The following is a 21,152-nucleotide window of genomic DNA, read 5'->3' on the forward strand; positions in this document are numbered from 1 at the left end:
AACATTAAATTAATCAGAAATACACTCTATACATTGTTAATGTGCTAAATGACTATTCTAGCTGCAAATGTCTGGTTTTTAATGCAATATCTACATAGGTGTATAGAGGCCCATTTCCAGCAACCATCACTCCAGTGTTCTAATGGTACATTGTGTTTGCTAACTGTGTTAGAAGGCTAATGGATGATTAGAAAACACTTGAAAACCCTTGTGCAATTATGTTAACACCGCTGTAAACAGTTTTGCTGTTTAGAGGAGCTATAAAACTGACCTTCCTTTGAGCTAGTTGAGAATCTGGAGCATTACATTTGTGGGTTCGATTAAACTCTGAAAATGGCTAGAAAAAGAGAGCTTTCATGTGAAACTTGACAGTCTATTCTTGTTCTTAGAAATGAAGGCTATTCCATGCGAGAAATTGCCAAGAAACTGAAGATTTCCTACAACGGTGTGTACTACTCCCTTCAGAGGACAACACACACAGGCTCTAACCAGAGTAGAAAGAGAAGTGGGAGGCCCCGCTGCACAACTGAGCAACAAGACAAGTACACTAGAGTCTCTAGTTTGAGAAATAGACGCCTCACAGGTCCTCAACTGGCAGCTTCATTAAATAGTACCCGCAAAACGCCAGTGTCAATGTCTACAGTGAAGAGGCGACTCCGGGATGCTGGCCTTCAGGGCAGAGTGGCAAAGAAAAAGCCGTATCTGAGACTGGCTAATAAAAGGAAAAAATTAATATGAGCAAAAGCACACAGACATTGGACAGAGGAAGATTGGAAAAAAGTGTTATGGACAGACGAATCGAAGTTTGAGGATCACACAGAAGAACATTTGTGAGACGCAGAACAACTGAAAAGATGCTGGAAGAGTGCCTGATGCCATCTGTCAAGCATGGTGGAGGTAATGTGATGGTCTGGGGTTGCTTTGGTGCTGCTGGTAAATTGGGAGATTTTTACAAGGTAAAGGGGATTTTGAATAAGGAAGGCTATCACTCCATTTTGCAACACCATGCCATACCCTGTGGACAGCGCTTGATTGGAGCCTATTTCATCCTACAACAGGACAATGACACAAAGCACACCTCCAAATTATGCAAGAACTATTTAGGGAAAAAGCAGGCAGCTGGTATTCTATCTGTAATGGAGTGGCCAGTGCAGTCACCAGATCTCAACCCCGTAGAGCTGTTGTGGGTGCAGCTTGACCGTATGGTACGCAAGAAGTGCCCATCAAGCCAATCCAACTTGTGGGAGGGGCTTCTGGAAGCATGGGTTGAAATTTCTCCCGATTACCTCAGCAAATTAACAGCTAGAATGCCAAAGGTCTGCAATGCTGTAATTGCTGCAAATGGAGCATTCTTTGACGAAAGCAAAGTTTGAAGGAGAAAATTATTATTTCAAATAAAAATCATTATTTCTAACCTTGTCAATGTCTTGACTATATTTTCTAGTCATTTTGCAACTCATTTGATAAATATAAGTGTGAGTTTTCATGGAAAACACAAAATTGTCTTTGTGACCACAAACTTTTGAACGGTAGTGTATATATATACCAGAATCAAGCTCAGTACATAAATACAGTTCCAGAACCAAGCTCAGTGCATAAATACAGTGCTAAAACCAAGCTCAGTACATAAAAACAGTACCAGAACAAAGCTCGGTACATATAGACAACACCAGAATCAAGCTCAGTACATAAATACAGTACTAGAACCAAGCTCAGTACATAAATACAGTACCAAAACTAAGCTCAGTACATATATACAACACCAGAACCAAGCTCAGTACATAAATACAGTACTAGAACCAAGCTCAGTACATAAATACAGTACTAAAACCCAAGCTCTGTACATAAATACAGCACCAGAACAAAGCTCAGTACATATATACATCCCCAGAACAAAGCTCAGTACATAAATACAGCACCAGCACAAATACAGCTCAATTTAGCACAACCCTTGCCGTATAGGTTTGTATGGCATAAAACTACAGCTCCCAGCATGGCCCAAACAATGGTAAGGATATCTTGGGAGTTGCAGTTTCACAAAAAAAATCATACCACCCATCATCTCGCTGCAGATCATACAGTGACTGCATTACTGATTAGGGGCAGAATAAACATTTACATTGAGTGACTCACAGGTGACGTCTTCTCAGATTCTAGTTGTTCTTTTTCTATTTTCTTCTCCATCCGGTCCAGACCTCTATGATGACTTCTCCCGGCCAAAGCCGATTTCTGCCGTTTTCCGCTCAGATGTCTTCAGCTTCTCACTTTTCAAACAGCATGCACCTATAAACGAAGATAAAATTCTCTTGGTGCCACACACTACTCCCTTAAAAATAATAGCGCCATACACTGCACCTCTAATTATAACAGCACCCTACGCTGTGTTTCTGATTATAATAGCACCATACACTGTGTCCCTGATTATAATAGCACCATACACTTTGCTCCATGTAGATAGAAATAAAATAAAATAAGAAGCCCCTCAGAGCCCCATGTAGATAGTGCCCCTCATATTTCCCCCTGTAGATAGTGCCCCCATAGAGACCCCTGTAGACAGTGCCCCACATAGAGCCCCCTGTAGAGAGCCCCCTATAGACAGTGCCCCACATAGAGCCCCCTGTAAACAGTGCCCCACATAGAGCCACCTGTAGACAGTGCCCCACATAGTGCCCCCTGTAGACATTGCTTCACATACATAGTCCCTCCATAGAGCCTCCTGTACATACTGACACCCATAGAGCCCCTGTACATAGTGCCCCCATAGAGCCCCCTGTAGATAGTGCCCCCATAGTGCCCCCTGTAGATAGTTCCCCACATATAGCCCCCTGTAGATCATGCCCCACATAGTCCTACCCCTATTTTCAGTGCCCCACCTGTAGATAGTGCCCCACATATAGCCCCCCTGTAGACAGTGTCACACATATAGCCCCTCACACTTTTAACAGAAAAAAAACTTTACATACTCACTTGATCCTATTCCCACGCCATCCTCTTGCAATGCAGGACTACTCTCTTCTGAGCAGGTCTGCATCATTAAAAGGTGCTGAATAGTGGGGCAAGGCTTTCTGCCCTGCCAATCAGGGACTTCCAATGACGCAAGCGGTCCCCGCCATTTATCAACTTTCAATAACCTAAGCGGCACGGTGACATCATCTCGCTGTCCATGACGCTCATCTTGCCTCATGGACAGTGCGGCCCTGCCACCGACTTAAACATTTCTGTTGACCAAGTACACCTCTTCATGGCAACTGTATTCTCTAATGGCAGTTTCTCTTTCAGCAGTATAATACACCCTGCCACACCCAAAAAATTGTTCAGGAAAGCTTTGGAGAACATAACAAAGAGTTCAAGGTGTTGACTTGGCCTCCAAATTCCCCAGATCCGATCGAACATCTGTGGAATGTAATGGAAAAGTCTGATCCATGGAGGCAGCACCTCGCAACTTACAGGACATAAAGGATCTGCTAATGTCTTGATGCCAGATACCACAGGGCACCATCACAGGTTTTGTGAAGTCAATGTCTCAAAGTTTCAGAGCAGTTTTGGTGGCATGAGGGGCACCTGCATAATATTAGGCAGGTGGAATAATGTTATGGCTGAACAGTAAATATGCCAATATAAGATACCATAACTAAGAATACTTATATCTTATACATTTACTGTATATCAGTGTCCTGTAACCAACAAACAAAGACTACAAGTGGCAGCATGCTATGGAATGTGCAGACTGTCATGACATGCAGGAATTTTCAAAGCCCATGAATAATTTTGTCATTTGCATAATGCACAGATGAGCCTGGGTCCCCAAGATGGAGAATTTACTCTTTTCCGTTTTATCTTAATAGAGCCTATGAGCAGGTGTTGTCTTAAGCAGACAACCAATTTAATCTTATCTTATTGTCTTTGTTAATTTACTTTTTAAAGAACAAAGAAAATTCTTTGAAGGATTGGCTATATATCTAATAACTAACATTGTATTATATAGTATTAGAATGGATCTTTGCCATTGACCAGTTATATTTTTTATAACATGTCCTTGGTCTGATATCGTATTATTTAACAAAGATAGAGATCATAAAGAGAGTAAGAGTACTTTTTTTTTTCTTTTTTTTTTTTAATGAGCAGCTATTTCTTCTTCTATAGAACCCTTCATTCTTTTTAATCCTAAAAGAGATGTCAAGCAGCGGATTAAATGGAGTCTGTCTGATAAAGAGGAATCGGAGAGCTAGAGAGTGGCTGTCAGTTCTGGTAGATAACTGAATAAACCCAACTATACTGTGACAAAGCTGTCAGTCTCTCACATTCTGAAAAGGACACTTAATTGCACTGTCCGTAGAGCTGCCATTTTATATTGCTTCTTGTCATGAATAGAATGCATTATGGTCCGTTTTGTAGTCTAAACTCCTAAGTTTGGTTAAAAAAGCAATTCCACAGGTTAACAATTAGGTTTTTTATTTATGGCACATTTTACATATTTATTTGCATATGTATTTTGCACTGTTTATAGCTACTGTATCGATGAATGCAATTAACAATGTCAATGCCTTGTAGAAGTTTAATTTCATTTAAAAACTTTTTGTATAAATCTGCCCTGTTATGCAACAATACAGGAAGGAGATGTTTATGACTGCATAACAAGACAGATTTTAATCCAGGAGTCTGGAGAATATGTCTGAAAAACATTTTATGAGCTGTAATGGTTGCCATATTGGTTAGATATGGCAAAATATATTCTTTAACAACTTAACAGAAGAGAAGAACTTAAAGCACACCTCTAGTGTTCCACCTAAAAACTCATAGTGACATGTCAGAAGGTTGGATTGGTGGGGGTCCAAGCACTGAGACCCCCACCAATCTCTAGAACTAAGCAGCTGAAGTGCTCATGTGAGCGCTCAGTCACTTTGTGTCTGTTCGGCTTTTTCCAGAAAGCCAATGTATCGGAGTACGGTCCCATAGACTTTCTATTTAGTCTGTACACGATACATTTATTTCCGGAAAAAGCCGAACAGACACAAAGCGACTGAGTGCTCACACGAGCGCTTCAGCTGCTTCGTTCTAGCGATTGGTGGGGGTCTCTGTGCTCGGACCCCCACCATTCCAAACTTCTAACATGTCACTATGACATGTCAGAAGTTTGTAAAACGTTTAGATACACTTTAAAGGCTATGTAAACCTTTAAATGCTTTAAAATAAAATAATACAGTGTCTTATAGTGTTTACTGTAATTGGTTTTTATTAAAATAATTTTTTTACTTTTTGAGATACAACTTCTATGTATCCTGGATAAATAAAAGCTGTATCTTGCGCTAAAACCCAAAACCATCAAGTCAGCGGGACTGACGGCTTCGGTGACAGTGTGTCATGGCGATGGTGTGGAACTACTGGGCCGAACCGGGATAGCAGCTGGCCAAACAGGGTACAAAGTCAATGTCTATAGTTCAGATAAAGGTACCTGTGGCAATTCAGACAGTAGCGATGCGATGGTTTAGGCTCGGATCGAACTCTGGCAGCAGGCAGACAACAGGTGCAATGAAACACAGCGGGTGTAGTAGGCGGCACAACATGACTCCAACACTGTACAGCACAGAAACACGGTAGCAAAGGGAAACAGGATACAGGTATCAGGATTGGGAACATTGGAAACTGGAAAACACTCATGGGACCATTTGCAAAGATTAACACGGGTATACAACAACAATGATCAGGCAATGAAATAAGGGGCAGAGCCCTTCTTATAGTCCAGGGTAATTTAGGTTAATTGAAACATTACTCCTAGTGCGCGTGCTGGCCTTTAAGGCTGGACACGAGCGTGCACGCGCACCCTACGATATGCTGCAGAATGGGACGGAAGTGAGCGCTGGCGTCTCCTAAGGAGGGGATGGGGCCAGTGCTCGCAGATCAATGGCTGAGGCCGTCGGGGGGTGAGTAATCCCAATGGTCTGCGGCCTTGGGTGTTACAGTATCCCCCCTCTTACGCCCCCTCATCTTGGGGCCAGAGCGGGAGAGAAACTTCTTCATGAGGGCAGGAGCATTGAGGTTCTCCTCTGGCTCCCAGGACCTCTCCTCTGGACCAAACCTCTCCAATCCACCAAATATAAAGTTCTTCCTCCTACTTTCTTGGTGTCCAAGATCTCCCTCACCTCGAATGAATCTAATGAACCGCCTGGGGAAACTGCAGGACTAGAAGTCTTGGTGTAGCGGTTCAGGACCACAGGCTTCAGGAGGGAGACGTGAAAGGAGTTGGGTATTTTGAGAGTAGGAGGTAGCCAAAGCTTGTAGGAGACAGGGTTGATCTGTTGTATGATCTCGAAGGGTTCGAGGAACCTGGGGGTAAACTTGTATGATGGCATGCTCAGCCGGATATTCCTAGAGGACAGCCAGACCTTGGTACCCAGAAGAAACTGAGCGGGCACTCTTCTCCTTGTGTCTGCCTTTCGCTTCATGCGGTCGACCGCCAGCAGAATAGAGGATCGGGTTTGCTGCCAGATCTGGAAGTCCCTGATGAACCAAAGCAACTTGAAAAGGTGAGCTGCTAATTCTCATTTATATATATATTGCACTCTGAAAAACCATTGGTCCCTACATTATTGCCTTAGAGGAGTGCCGTCTCCCTCGTCCTCTTTTTCTCCTTTTCCTCAAGCAAAAAACAATGGAGAAATTGCAGTTTTTTCCCCCATTCCACCCCACAAAGATTTTTTTTTACGTTTTACAGTACATTATATGGTATAATAAATAGTGCCATTAAAAACTAGAACCGGTCTTGCAAAAAGCAAGCCCTTATATGGCTATGTCGAAGGAAAAATAAAAAAGTTATGGCTATTGGAATGTGCGGGGACGGACGGACGAAAACACAAAAGGAAAATGGCTGCAGTGGGAAGGAGAAAACATATAGATTATAGCACATCTTGTGCTATTTTGGTTCAGCTCTATCTAAAGATAAAAAAAATCAAGAAGTTGTTTGAAAGAATTTTTTGTTAAAGGCTAACAGCTTTGATGTTTATAAAGAGTAAACTTAATGGTTGTTATTTACAAACCGTTATTACTTCTTCTTTGGAGCATTCTATCCCAGCTGCAATCAAATGATGACATTTGCCAATGTAAACTAATAATTATTCTATTGTTTTGGGTAATTCAAAAAAATCAAACGTTGCTGTGTATAAAATCCATGTTTCTCAAATTTTTCCTACAGCTATTACAAAAATATGATAGACCATTTTATTAATGTTGGAGAATAGCATACGGCAGTGTTTAATTTAAGCAATAGGTTCTGGACATCCTAATAGAAACTTAAAGGGCATTCAAACCAAACATACGTAGGGCTTTATATTTAGCATCTCAAATTTGAAACTGGTAGAAAAACGTTGACGTCTCTCAATGGGAGTTCATCAATCATAACAAAAATATCATTGTTAAAAACTCAACAAAAACACACAGTGTGAACCCAGCTTTAGGGCTTATTCAGACGAGTGTAGAATACATCCGTGTAACAGCCATTAAAACAACTGCCATAACACGGCCGGTCACATGTCCTACGGATGTAGCCATATTTATTTTGACTCTGATAAATTGCTGCAGCGTGATATCGCACAACAAAAGCCATCGAAAAGTTATTGAAAAACTCAAGATAAAGGATCTTGCCACTCTGTATTTAATGCGTTAAAAGTCAGGGTAAAGACGGCTACATCTGTATTTTCTTCCATTTTCACAGATCCCTCCATAGACTCAAGTCTATCGGAATCCGTAAAAATGGGACCCGCACAAGGGCAATACGGACATGAAAAACTGCCATGTTTCTCCACGTTCGTCTGAATAAGACCTTAAGGTGATAATAAAAGACTTCACTGATGTTGCTTGAAGCTCTTGTGCCAAAGGTCAAAAAGTTATCCCTGGGCCGACTCAGGGGCGCCAACTTTTTAATTGATAGGGGCCGATTCCTTTTATAATTACTTTCCTAGCTGCCGGGCTCCTCCTCAGCTGGGAGCTGTCACTCTGGGTCGCCATCCAGCATCAGGAAGTAGACGTGCGACAACGCATACAACATCCTGACGCTGAACGGAATCAGAACATAGTGTGCGGCAAGCTGTGCAGGGAGCAGAAGAGCAGGGAGTCAGGTGCAGGGATTATAAGCATCTGTTCTTGGGTCTGATTGATTTAGGGGGTTAGGTGGTCTGGTCTGGGGTCTGATAAATTTAGGAAGATATGATTAATTTAGGCTTCTGGTCTGGGGTCTGAATTAAAAAAATTTCTACAGAGGCTCGGGATCGCTGTTAAAGCAAGGGGTCAAGGATGTCTTGGCATCAAACTCAGCAGTTGTCAGGAGAAGTCGTCATGGCGGTCTATGCTGGATGTAAAAGAAAAGGAAAGAGAACAAATCCAATCACAGAAGATGTCCCTTGGTAGTCACTGCATTTATAGAGGATCTGTCACCTCTACTGACATGTCTGTTAAAGCAAATCCTTGTATTGCCTATAAGATAACAAATCTGGATAATCTTTACTTAGAACTCTGTGCTGTGACGTTCCTCTGTTATTTCTCCTAAAAATAAATGAATAAGGCCTGGCCTACAAAGAGACTTTTTGTAATGCAACAAATTCATTTTAACTTTGGAGATACAGCTGTTTTTCAGACTGCAGCTGTACCTCGTAAGTTAAAATCACTCAGTGGTTCTACAAAAAGTCTTTGCATAACCCTAATTGACAACTGAGTGTAACCATTCCCCTTGTAAATAGTATGTGTTCCTACACATCCTGATACTGTAAGCAATGATTGGATGGTGTCAGAGTGTGTAAGGACACAGCCCTTTAACAAGCTTAACATCCATTGTGGGAAAAATGTTTGAGGGGATATTGAGGGACTATATACAGGAGTATGTGGCAACATTTTTTATTAGGACAGAAGTTGTCAAACCAACCTGATTTGTTTTTATGAAGAGGTGAGTAGAAAACTAGACAGAGGGGCCGCTGTGGATATAGTGTTTTTGAACTTTACAAAGGCATTTGACACTGTCCCTCATAGAAGCCTAATTGGTAAATTAAGGTCTTAAGAAAGTATAGTTTGTAATTGGATTAAAAATTGGCTCATGGAGAGTTGTGGTTAATGATTCCTACTCTGAATAGTTATAGGTGGTGTAACCCAGGATTCAGTGCTGGGACCACTATTATTAACTTATTTATTAATGATATAGAGGATGGGATTAATAGATCATAGAATAAATAACAGCATGCAATGTCAATCAGCTGCTTCTAAGGCCAGCAAAATATTGTCGTGTATAAAAAAAAAGGCATGGACTCGCGGGACAGGGATATAATATTACCACTTTACAAAGCATTAATGCGTCTTCATCTGCCCTGGAGTTGGAAAAAATACAAAGAAGACCAACAAAGCTAATAAGAGGCATGGAGAATCAAAGTTATGAGGAAAGATTAAAATAATTAAATCTATTTAGCCTTCAAAAGAGACGAAGTGAACACGATTAACTTATATAAATATATGAATGGCCCATTCAAGAAATATAGTAAAACCCCCTCAAAAAGACACGGTGGAACTCTCCCCGTCTGGAGAAAAAAGGTTCAATCTCCAGAAGCGACAAGTCTTCTTTACTGTGAGAACTGTGAATCTATGGAATAGTCACCGCAGGAGCCGTCACAGCAGCAAAAGTAGATGGCTTTAAAAAAGGCTTAGATAATTTCCTAGAACGAAAAAATATATATCAGCTCCTATGTCACTGTGTAGAATTTTTGTTTCATCCCTTCCCGTTTTCCCATCCCTTGGTTGAACTTGATGGACATATGTATTTTTTCAACCATACAATGTAACTATGTAACAACAAGTTGTCCATTTACTTCTACTTTTCTAGGAGAAATAACAAGGAAACAGTTCAATACAGAGTTCTAAAAAAGGTGCTCTAGAATAACTTCATGGTGAATACAAGTGTTTACTAAACCAGACATGTCCAGAAATTGATAGATCCTCATTAATTGTTATGTATCTGCCTGTAACAGCGTCTGATTGGTGCAGTATTCTCTTGTATAGTCTGCAGCATGATAATACCCTGCAGACCACCAGTGTAGAACTGGTGATCTGCAGAGTACTTAGAGAATAACATATAAAAACAATGCATTTTATTGAACTTTACTACTATTACAAACATAATTTCACTCACAAAATAATGTAGAATCCAATATCTTACCGTAACAGCAGAGAGCAAGGGCAGGGGCGGACATACCGCATGTGCAGCCGGTGCAGCTGCACAAGGGCCCCGCGTGGGAAGGGGGCCCGTTCAGTGGCGTAACTACCACAGTAGCAGCCGTAGCAGCTGCTACGGGGCCCGCGGCATGGGGGGGCCCGTGTCGCCCTGACAGGCACATTACATTTTATGTACCAGGCCTGGCGGCACGGGCCCCCTCATGCCTAGTAGCATCACAACACTAGGCATGAGGGGAGGGAGGGGGCGGGGGCCCGGTGATAGCCGCCACACTGCACTACCAATCGGGAGGGAGGGGGCGGGTGCCCGGGCCCGGTGATAGCCGCTACACTGCACTGCCAATCTGGCACAGATGAATAGGACAGGACGGCGATGCTGGTGGTAGGAGGAGCGCTCAGGCAGGGGAGAGGACAGGGGGCGGTGCGACGTAAGACTTCGGGCGGCTGGACAGTACAGTCAGGACTGCCGGAGAACTCATAGGATGAGCGGAGGACAGACACAGGACGAGTGGAGGACGTGCAGACTGCAGAGGACAGGTAGATGAAGTTAAAAAGTTCATGTCAGAAGGGAGAAGTTTTTATGTAGAAAAATCTGCCTCATAATTCCTTCCGGAATTTTGAGGCATATTTTGACCTGCCGGTAGAACACTTCCCGCGTTTTTCATTGCGTTTTTTTGTGGCGTTTTTCGGCCATCGGGCCGTGGGCAGGGAAACGCAGCAAAAAACGCATTTTCTGCCTGCCATTGTTGTCAATGGGAAGTCAGAGACAGAAACGCCCGAAGAAAGGGCATTGCGCTTCTTTTTCCCGCATGCGGTTTTTACTGCTCGCAGGAAAAATTTCATGGATTTCAATGGGAGGCACTTTCTGACGTTTTTCGCGAAAAAAACCTCAGTGTGAACTCCCCCTAACACAGGGGCGTAACTACTGCTATAGCAGCCGTAGCGGCTGCTACGGGGCCGCGGCATGAGGGGGCCCGCGTCACCTGCCGGCACGGGCCCCCACCTTGGCCGGAATCTCCGCTAGCTGCCGCTATGGCTGCTACAGCGCGATGCCACGGAACACTACGGCAGAGCAGGGAGTATCTCCCCGCTCTGCCATTAAACATAAGACATGTATCCCCTATCCACAGGATAGGGGATACGTGTGTGATCGCTGGCATTGATAGGGAGAACGGGGGACCGAAAGTCCCCTGAAGTTCTCCATCACAAACCTCGGACTTCCGGGGTCTGTGTCGGCAGCTCCGTAGAAATGAATGGAGCGCCGGTCACACTTGAGCTGCGCAGACACCGGAAGTCAGAGGTGAGTGATGGAGAACTTCGGGGGACTTTCGGTCCCCCGCTCTCCCTATCAATGCCAGCGATCACACATGTATCCCCTATCCTGTGGATAGGGGATACATGTCTTTTGTCTTTTCACACTGTAGGTCGCATTTTTTTGAGTGATTGGGGGTGTATGGCGTTCCCTACAGGGGGGGGGCTGTATAGCGTTCCCTACAGGGGGGGGCTGTAAGGCGTTCCCTACAGGGGGGGCTGTATAGCGTTCCCTACAGGGGGGGCTGTATAGCGTTCCCTACAGGGGGGTCTGTATGGCGTTCCCTAAAGGGGGGTCTGTATGGCGTTCCCTACAGGGGGGGGCTGTATGACTTTCCCTACAGACCCCCCCTGTAGGGAACGCCATACAGAACCCCTGTAGATAACGCCATACAGACCCCACTGTAGATAACGCCATAAAGTCCCCCCTGTAGATAACACCATACAGCCCCCTGTAGATAACGCCATACAGCCCCCCTGTAGATAACGCCATACAGCCCCCTCTGTAGATAGCGCCATACAGTCCCCCCTGTAGATAGCGCCATACAGTCCCCCCTGTAGATAGCGCCATACAGTCCCCCCTGTAGATAGCGCCATACAGTCCCCCCTGTAGATAGCGCCATACAGTCCCCCCTGTAGATAGCGCCATACAGACCCCCCTGTAGATAGCGCCATACAGACCCCTCTGTAGATAGCGCCATACAGTCCCCCCTGTAGATAACGCCATACAGTCCCCCCTGTAGATAACGCCATACAGCCCCCTCTGTAGATATCTTGAGATTCAGTCCTGCTTGATAGGTAACAGTGCAGTAAGCTAAGCATGATAAGATCATCTAAATTATTGCATCTCAGTTGCATGAGTGCTTTGTGTTATATTCAATGATTCAATTTAACCTAAGTCTCTAAATGTGGGCAAAGAAAATAAAAAAACTATACTCACCTCCTCCCTCGCCTCCGTTCACCCGCCGCAGCCCCCATCCTCCTGTCTCGGTCTGTGTTACAAGTGTACAAGGCTGCACTGGTGACGCGCTGCCGATGGCACGTGACCGCTGCTGCCAATAACTCCTCATTGGTGTGCTGCTGAGGACAGTAGTTCCACAGCAAATCGCTGTTGAGGGCATTGATTGGCTGCAGCGGTCATGTGCCATCGACCGCGCGTCACCACAGCAGCTTTGTAAACACAGAAAGGGATAGGGGCTGCGGAGGGGGAACGGAGGCGCCGGAGGAGGTGAGTATAGGTTTTTCATTTTCTTTGCCCACATTTAGGGACTTAGTTTAGATAAGAATTTAACCCGGAAAAAAATGTGTTACTTGTGTTCTAAACTGGTAATAAAATGTACAATATAAATCTTCCTTCATAATTTTTATTAGTAAGGTTTATTTTTATATGCATATATATGTTTAGGTAACTTTGTCGGTATTGGGGGGGGGGGCGGGGGGGCCCTGGCACATTATCTGCACAGGGGCCTTTTGCAGTCTGTGTCCGCCACTGAGCAAGGGGGCCACTCATAGTGCGAGGACAGCAAAAGATGGGCTGTATAAATATAGGATGCTGTACACCCTCTCATCTGCTGTCTTTGTCCTTGGGATTGTTTGTTAAGTTTTGAAGGTAACTACTTCATGTGACAGCCAATCTGGAGAAAAGAGTAGAGTCCCAGTAGCCACAGCCAATTGGCAGCACAAAAGAAAAAAATTAAATGAGCAGGCTGTTAAAAATCTGTCTATCTCACAGTAGAGGTAGCCTGTGTTGCAGTATTCGCATCCAAGGACAATTTGGCCAGTAAACCAGCAACGTAAGCCCAAAAAGCTGAAGAAAGGCTGAAAGGCCATCTTCTGACTCTGTAACGGCCATGTTTGGACTCTGTAATTGCCATCTTCTGAAGAGTAATGACTCTGCATCTTTCTCAAAGTCCTTAGTCCAAGGTATGCGCTACTCAGGGCTCAAGTTGTTGTTGGTTGGTGTGTAAGGGCAGGCGGGGTAGAAGTGATCATAATAGCAAAAGTTGGGAAGCTCTAAGAATGCCCTACTGCCATAGCTTATTGAGACAACTGGTGACAAAGGGAAACATTAGGGCCTATTCACATCAGTGTTGGGTTTCCGTTCATTGACAACGCTATTGTTTCCGTGAAAAAACAGAAACCTTATGGAACGGAAACAAATGGAAACCAATTGCAACGGAAGCATTATCATTGAAATCAATGGTGATGCAAACGGAAGCTATGGTTTCCATTTGGCTTGCTGTTCATTGGTTCCATCAACGGAAAGGTCGAATGTAACCGATGAACGGAAGCCCAGTGCTGATGTGAACACAGCCTAAGGACGACTACCCAAGACTTCATGTCCCTAATGTTTGGGAAAGTTTGTAATCCCAATAAATTATTAGTGGTTTTCGAGAGAACTGCAAGGAACCTACCGAGTTATCTTAACTCACCAAATTATCATTATATATAAAAGAAACACATTACAATTTCAGCTTTCTACAATTTGAGCTGTAAATCTCATCTGCATTCATAAAATAAATAAAAAGTAGCATTGCAAACGAAAACATTTGTTTACAAAAAATGTTCAGTTTCTCTTTAGAACCATTTTTGAGAGTTGTGGAGCCCACTAGACTCAGTGGGGGGAAATATTAAGACTAACGAAACGTTTCAACACCAGTCCTAAACTAATTTACGTATTACTTAAAATATTTGGCGCATCCCTGGCTATCCATGCGACATGAAATTCAAATCTACGTCTGCTAAGAGCAACAGTATAATTTCAATTTCAAATATCAAATGCAAACCACAAAATCAAAACACGGCAAAAATTGTTATATCGGGCACTGGGTTCACTATAGGAGTGATTAAAGGGGTTCTCTGGGACTTTAAAATGAATGGCCTATCCTTAGGATAGGCCATCATTATTTGATCGGTGGGGTTCCGACTCTCAGCACCCCTGACGATCAGCTGTCTGAAGGGGCTACGGCACTTGTACAAGTGCCACAGTCTCTGCATTGTTTCCATGCATTTTATTTTTGTTTTGTTTTGTTAGTACTTGCACATACTGTTACTTTCATATTGCAGCACTGTTTCATTCACTTGAATACAAACAAAAATGAGATCCATTATTACAATAAGGAGGTTAATAGGAGACTAATAGGTCATCAACGCAGGTGTTGGCTGTATGTTACAGTCGACACTTTACTGTAAAGCCTTAGATGCCACGTTCAATAGCGACCATGGCATCTAAAGCTTTAGAAAAGAGGAGCGATCTTCCCTGACAGCCCAGTGCCCCCCCCCAGTGACACGATTGCGGGGTGCCGATCGATGGCAATGCAGCCTGGGGGCCTAATGAAGGCCCAAAGTTTTGCCATCTTTGTACTCCTAGAGCCCGTCAGAAACACAATAGACTTCAATACATTAGTGTTGCAGTATATAGTGCAAGCAATCCAATGATCGCCGGTTCAAGTCCCGTAGGGGGACTAATAAAAAAGGTAAAAATCAGTTAAGAAAAGTTTTTCGTTATGTAAAAATTTTTTTTTAAAAAGTAAAAAAAAAACCTTTTCCCATTTTCCCCCTAAAGCATTGTAAAAATAATAATAAATATTATTGATATTGCCATGTCCATAAAAGTCTGAATTATTACAATAAAACATTATTTAACACGCATGGTGAACGCCGTAGGGAAAAAAAAGTAAAACGCCAGAATCGCTGTTTTTTGTCACCTCATCTCCATCAAAAAATGGAGTAAAAAAAGATCAAAAACTTGCATGTACCCAAAAATGGTACCATTAAAAACGACAGCTCGTCCTGCTACAAATAAGCCCTCATACCGCTCAATCGACGGAAAAATAAAAAAGTTATGACTCTCAGAATTTGGCGACACAAATAAATTTTATTTTTTACAGTTAGTATTATCCTTGTAAAAGTAATACAGTATAAAAAAAACTATATAAATGTTACTGCCGTAATCGTATTGACCCACAGAATAAATGTAACCTGTCGTTTTAATAACACAGTGAATGCTGTAAAAAAGAAGTGCAAAAAACAATGGAGGAGTCACTGTTGTTTTTTTTAATTTTCCATCCTACAAATAATTTTATCCCATTTCCTAGTACATTACATGGTACAATAAATAGTGCCATGAAGAGCTACAACTCGTCCCGCAAAAATCAAGCCCTCATAGGACTATATCGATAATAAAAAAAAGTTATGGCTTTTGAAAGATGGGGAGGATAAATGAAAATCTGAAAATGGCTGCGGTCGGAAACGGGTTAAAATCACAGATAACTCCTTTAAAATAAACTGCCTCTTACTTGATTGGCCGGATGACCATCTAGGCATCCCTGCTGAGCCTGGCGGCCATCTGGCCTCCTATCTATCTATCTATCTATCTATCTATCTATCTATCTATCTATCTATCTATCTATCTATCTATCTATCTATCTATCTATCTATACTTAAATAATTTATTAAGAATTATGCACATTATAGCTAACATTTTGGAATGTGAACAGACATCGTCTGCTTCAATACACCGTTATCTAAACATTAAGCATCTTTTAAGTTACCAGCTTTGACCGAAACAACATAAGGTGACAGTTGTGTGTTGATTTATTATATATTGATAACCAAAATGCCAGGAAAACCAGGCAGAACGTAACCCTACAACTTTACAGTATCACACTATGCAAAACACACGGGGAGCATCTGGCACTCTTTTTGACAGTGTGTTTTTGTCACACAATGCCAGGAAGCACCCTGAAGGGAGCAGATGGTAGGGGTATAGGGGTCGGCATGTGGCAGGATTTGCAGCCAGCATTGTCCTCGCTGCTCATTGTGTGTTGGAAATAAAAACATATTCATAGGGTAAATAATTCTTGCACAGCCTTGCATATCCTTGATTTCTTTAATTGCCATTCACTAGGGTTTTTATTTGCATTAAACAATTCGTAACACTATAATGCTAAATCATTAGTGATCATCCACAGTTTTAAAAGGCCTGGATTGAATTCTAATAGATCTCCTGTATATTCCTGAACGCCAAATTACTAAGTAATGGATAAAGCAATATTGAATTCACTGCGTGCTGTTGTACAAGAAATGCAATGGTATGTACAGTATGACTCAAAAATAAAGCTAAGATTGCTTATGCTACAATATCCTTACCTAAGCTATGAACCAAAATGTCATATTTTATTAAACTTCAATGCTCGTGTTCTGACTCTAAGGATAGGGTTTCCACCAGGCTGGTAAGCCTTTGGCCCAGCTCATATTTACATAGGGAGGCTGGTAAAAGTAAAATATTTTAAAAGCAATAGCAAGTGTCGGTAACTTTGTATAATAAGTCGGTGCATGCGCACTGAGGTTACTTCTTGCTTGCATTTGCTACTCCCCCTTTGCAAGGACGCCCATCCCTAGGAAAGTCAGCAGCTTCAGGACTAGGTCAAGTGAGGGATTGGCGCCGATGGGAGATTGCAGTGGGCAAGGCAGCAGAGAGCCAGAGACACTCACATTCAGCAGCCAGACAAGTGCACACTGCCTGCCTGCACAGCCTCAAAAGTCAAGAGCGGAGGTCGGACGAGGATACTGACTGGGTTACATGGAGTCATTGTATGTCTGGCAAATCACCCCCAGTGTCAAGTTACACCCCCAAACCACACCCACGCTTTACCCATGCAAAATTATAAAAAATAAATAAATCACAAAACCGACATGCATAAATACTTTCTAAACCGGGGAAAATGTGGCAACCCTACTCCAGGAGGATTTCCAATGTCCCTCATTGCTTCCATTCTTTAATCTTTATGCAGCTGAAATGCATATTGCTAAATACTCTGATACGTTATTATGTAGTAACAGTTTAATTTCACAAGGCAGCACGCATCTATTCATCTGAGATTTACAAAAAAGTGCTAGAATAAGTGTAAGGCCTCATGCACACGATCGTAGCCGTGTGCACGGCCGTGATTTTCGGGTCAGCCGCAGGCCGCCCGCAAATCGCGGGACATGCACATGGCCGCCGCCATTGTTTTCAATGAGCCCGGACCGCAGAACACGGCCGTAATAAGACATGCCCGTTCTTTCTGCGGTCCGGGCTCCCGGGCCATGCAAAGACCGCAAAAACGACGGTCGTGTGCATGGCCCCATAGAAAAGAATTGGGCCGCAATTCTCCCGTGGATTTTCGGGGGAATTGCGGCCGCAAAAACGCATTCGTGTGCATGGGGCCTTAGGCCTCCTGCACATGAACGTGTTTTTGCATCCGCAATTCCCCCGCAAATCTGATTTGTGGAAGTGTTGCTAAGCGATGATAGGAAGTTTTCCTTGCACTTTTTTATATGATCCGCATTTTGCGGATGACACACGGATGCACTACGGATGACAATTCATCCGCAAAATACGGACCGCGGTCCGGGAATTTGCGGACCAGAAAAACACTACAGTCGTGTGCATGAGGCCTTAGGGTGCTTAATAAATATGGTGTTTGTGCTGGACACTCTTCTTTTCAATGCAATTATGCACTTTATGCGGCCTTCTTCAAGAATGCCAAAAAGACGTCCCAAACCAAAACACTATAACTCACATTTACATAGACTGCTATACATACCACTGTTAGGGGTTAGCTAAATAATAGGGCTTTGCAGGTCAAACCATTGAATGACCCTACTATACCCTGGTACGGTACTGACAGTTGATACTGTCCTACCCATTCCCATATCTTTCAAATGTGACGAGTGATGAGAAAAGTCGCAAATTTGTCATGTCTTATTTGAAGGTTTTATTAATTAGATCCAACAGGAACTGACATCCAGTTTTGATTGCCATTATATGTTTATTCCTGCTAATTTAAACCTCTCATCTCCAGAACTAAATAGAGAAATCACAGGGAACAAGAATCAGGTATATATGAAAGTCACGGTGCATTCAGAAAATGCTGGGGGCATTAGAGGCTGCCCATTAATACTTCCAGTGTACAGGTTACCATCCTCTTTCGGACCCTCCTGCCCTCTGACTGTACTACCTACTGTACCTAGTGTAGTTCTCCAACAGCAACATGCCATGGAGTCAGACTCTGGAATATTGCCTTCGTTTTGTCACTTTAAAGTGAGAGTCTGCCTTAGGCCTTATTCACACACACATGTTTTCTAAAAAAAAAAAAGCACGTTGCGTTTCAAGCATTTTTTACAAATATGTTTTTAGTGGCATTTTTTATTTGGGGGCAAAAATGGTGCAAGTTAATATGCTGTGTATGTAGACATTTTCATATTTCACTATAGACTTTAAAGGAGTTGTCCACTGAACAACTGATGACCTATCCACCGGATAGGTCATCCGTCTATCATCGGTACGGGTCCAACACCCGGACCCCGCACCATTAAGCAGCTCCGGCCGCCTCCGGGCACCGGATGTTATGGCCCATTATGTGATGTACGGAGCCGCAAGCGGTTTGCTCCGTACATAGTATAGCGGCCATGCTGCCGAACTACATCTCTGCTCCTATTCACTTGAAGCCAACTGCTTACGGCATGTACGTCTTGTGCAGAATTGGCAACCCCACTGGCCTCATTCACACATTGCAGATTTGGTCAGTATTTTGCATCAGTAGTTGTAAGTTAAAACCAAGACTGAATCCTAAACACAGGGGAAATATAAAGGAACAATTTATACGTCTCTTCTTTGCATCTACTCCTGATTTTGGCTTAAAAATACTGATGCAAATTATTGATCAAATCTGCAATATGTGAAGGAGCCCTTTAATTAATAAAATAAATGATTAAGACTAATAATCTGTAATCAGAATATTGTATAAACAGTGATGGGGCAGAGTATGATTATATACACAGAAAATATTGCACAAATATATTGTAACATTGCAAAACTCACAAAATGTGAAATGTGAAATGCGAAAGTTCTATTGTCTTCTCTTGTAATTCTTGTCCAAAGTCTTAAATTCATTTAGACGTATAAAGATAAAATATTTTAAGCTAGAAACATAATGGTAATGCCAATGATGTGGCAGTAGTAAAATAAAGGAATATACACACATTCCCTGTGGGAGACATAGTAAATCCAAGGACATCTATTTTGATGCATATAATGCATAACTTGTTTGAGACTAAAATTATCGATCAATGCAATCTTCAACTTGATCCACAAAATGTTTAATGAGTAAGCAGATCGGTATTTTAGCAGATCGGTATCTTCAAACTGTGACTGTCCTCAGCTCAGCTGGGCGCTGAAAATTAGATTTTTACCGAAAAGATATTGAGCGAAGCTTAAGACATGATTACCAGGCACTGCATGGCCGCTAAACAGTAATGGGAATTGCATATGCTACAGCAAGAGGGTACTACATGATGTAAAATAAAGACCCCCGTGTGGCATGTAGCCAACAGAACAAAATAGTACATTTGTGGAACAAATTGAAAACCTAATTGTTAGTTGTTTACTTCTTTTAAAAGAAGTATTAACCCCTTGCCGTCGCTGCCAGTTTTTGCCTTAACGCCGGAGCCCTATTTTTCTAATCTGACATTAGTAACTTTATGTGGTAAATAACTTTAGATTGCATTTCCCTATCCAAGTGATTCTGTGATTTGTTTTTTTCATGACACATTGTACTTTATGTTGGTGATAAATTACAAGGCTTTAGCAGAAAATTTCCAAAACCTATTTTTTAGAGACAAGTTAAGTTCTGAACTGGCTTTGAGGGACCTATCTAATAGAAAACCCAGATAAATTACCAAATTTTTTAAAAATTGCATTTAGAAACTTTATTAATCCTTTAAGTGTTCCACAGGAATTAAAGCAACATGGAGGTGAAATTTCAAAATATGTATATATATATTTTTTACAGCTTTTCCATTTGTATCCATTTTTGGTGTGCAACAAAGCAATGGATAACAACAGAGCAAAGATCAATATTTATTACACTGATTCTGCAGTTTGTAGAAATACCCCATATGTGGCCCTAGAGCTCCAGTTAACTAAAATACAGTCCTCAGAAATGAAGAGCACCTTATGTATTTTAGGTCCTTGATTTTATTAGGATGTTATTAGCCACCATGTCAGATTCGTTGAGCTCCTAAAGTAACAGTACAAAGGAAATTCCCAAAAAGTGGCCCATTTTGGAAACTACACCCTTCAAGGAATTTATATAGGGGTATAGTTATCGTTTTGAGCCCAAAGGTGTTACATAAAAGTTATTAACACTGGGCCATGAAAATTAGAAATTGCAATTTTTCCACTAAAATGTCACTTTTGACCCATATTTTACATTTTCACATGAAGGAATAGGAGAGAAAACACCCCACAATTTCTTATGCAATTTCTCCTGAATACAGAAATACCCCATATGTGGTCGTGAACTGCTGTATGGGCACACGGCAGGGGTCAAAAGGGACAGAGCGCTGTTTGACTTTTGGAGGCAAGATTTTGCTGGAATAGTTTTCAGGCACCATGTCGCATTCGTTGAGCACCTAAAGTACCAGTACAATGGAAATACCCAAAAAGTGACCACATTTTAGAAATGACACCCCTCAAGGAATTTATCTAGAGGTATAGTTAACGTTTTGACTCCACCGGTGTTACATAAAAGTTATTAACACTGCGACGTGAATAGGAAAATTTGCAATTTTTTCACTAAAACGTAATTTTT

Source organism: Rhinoderma darwinii, chromosome 9 (assembly GCF_050947455.1).
Source record: "Rhinoderma darwinii isolate aRhiDar2 chromosome 9, aRhiDar2.hap1, whole genome shotgun sequence".
NCBI lineage: Eukaryota > Metazoa > Chordata > Amphibia > Anura > Rhinodermatidae > Rhinoderma > Rhinoderma darwinii.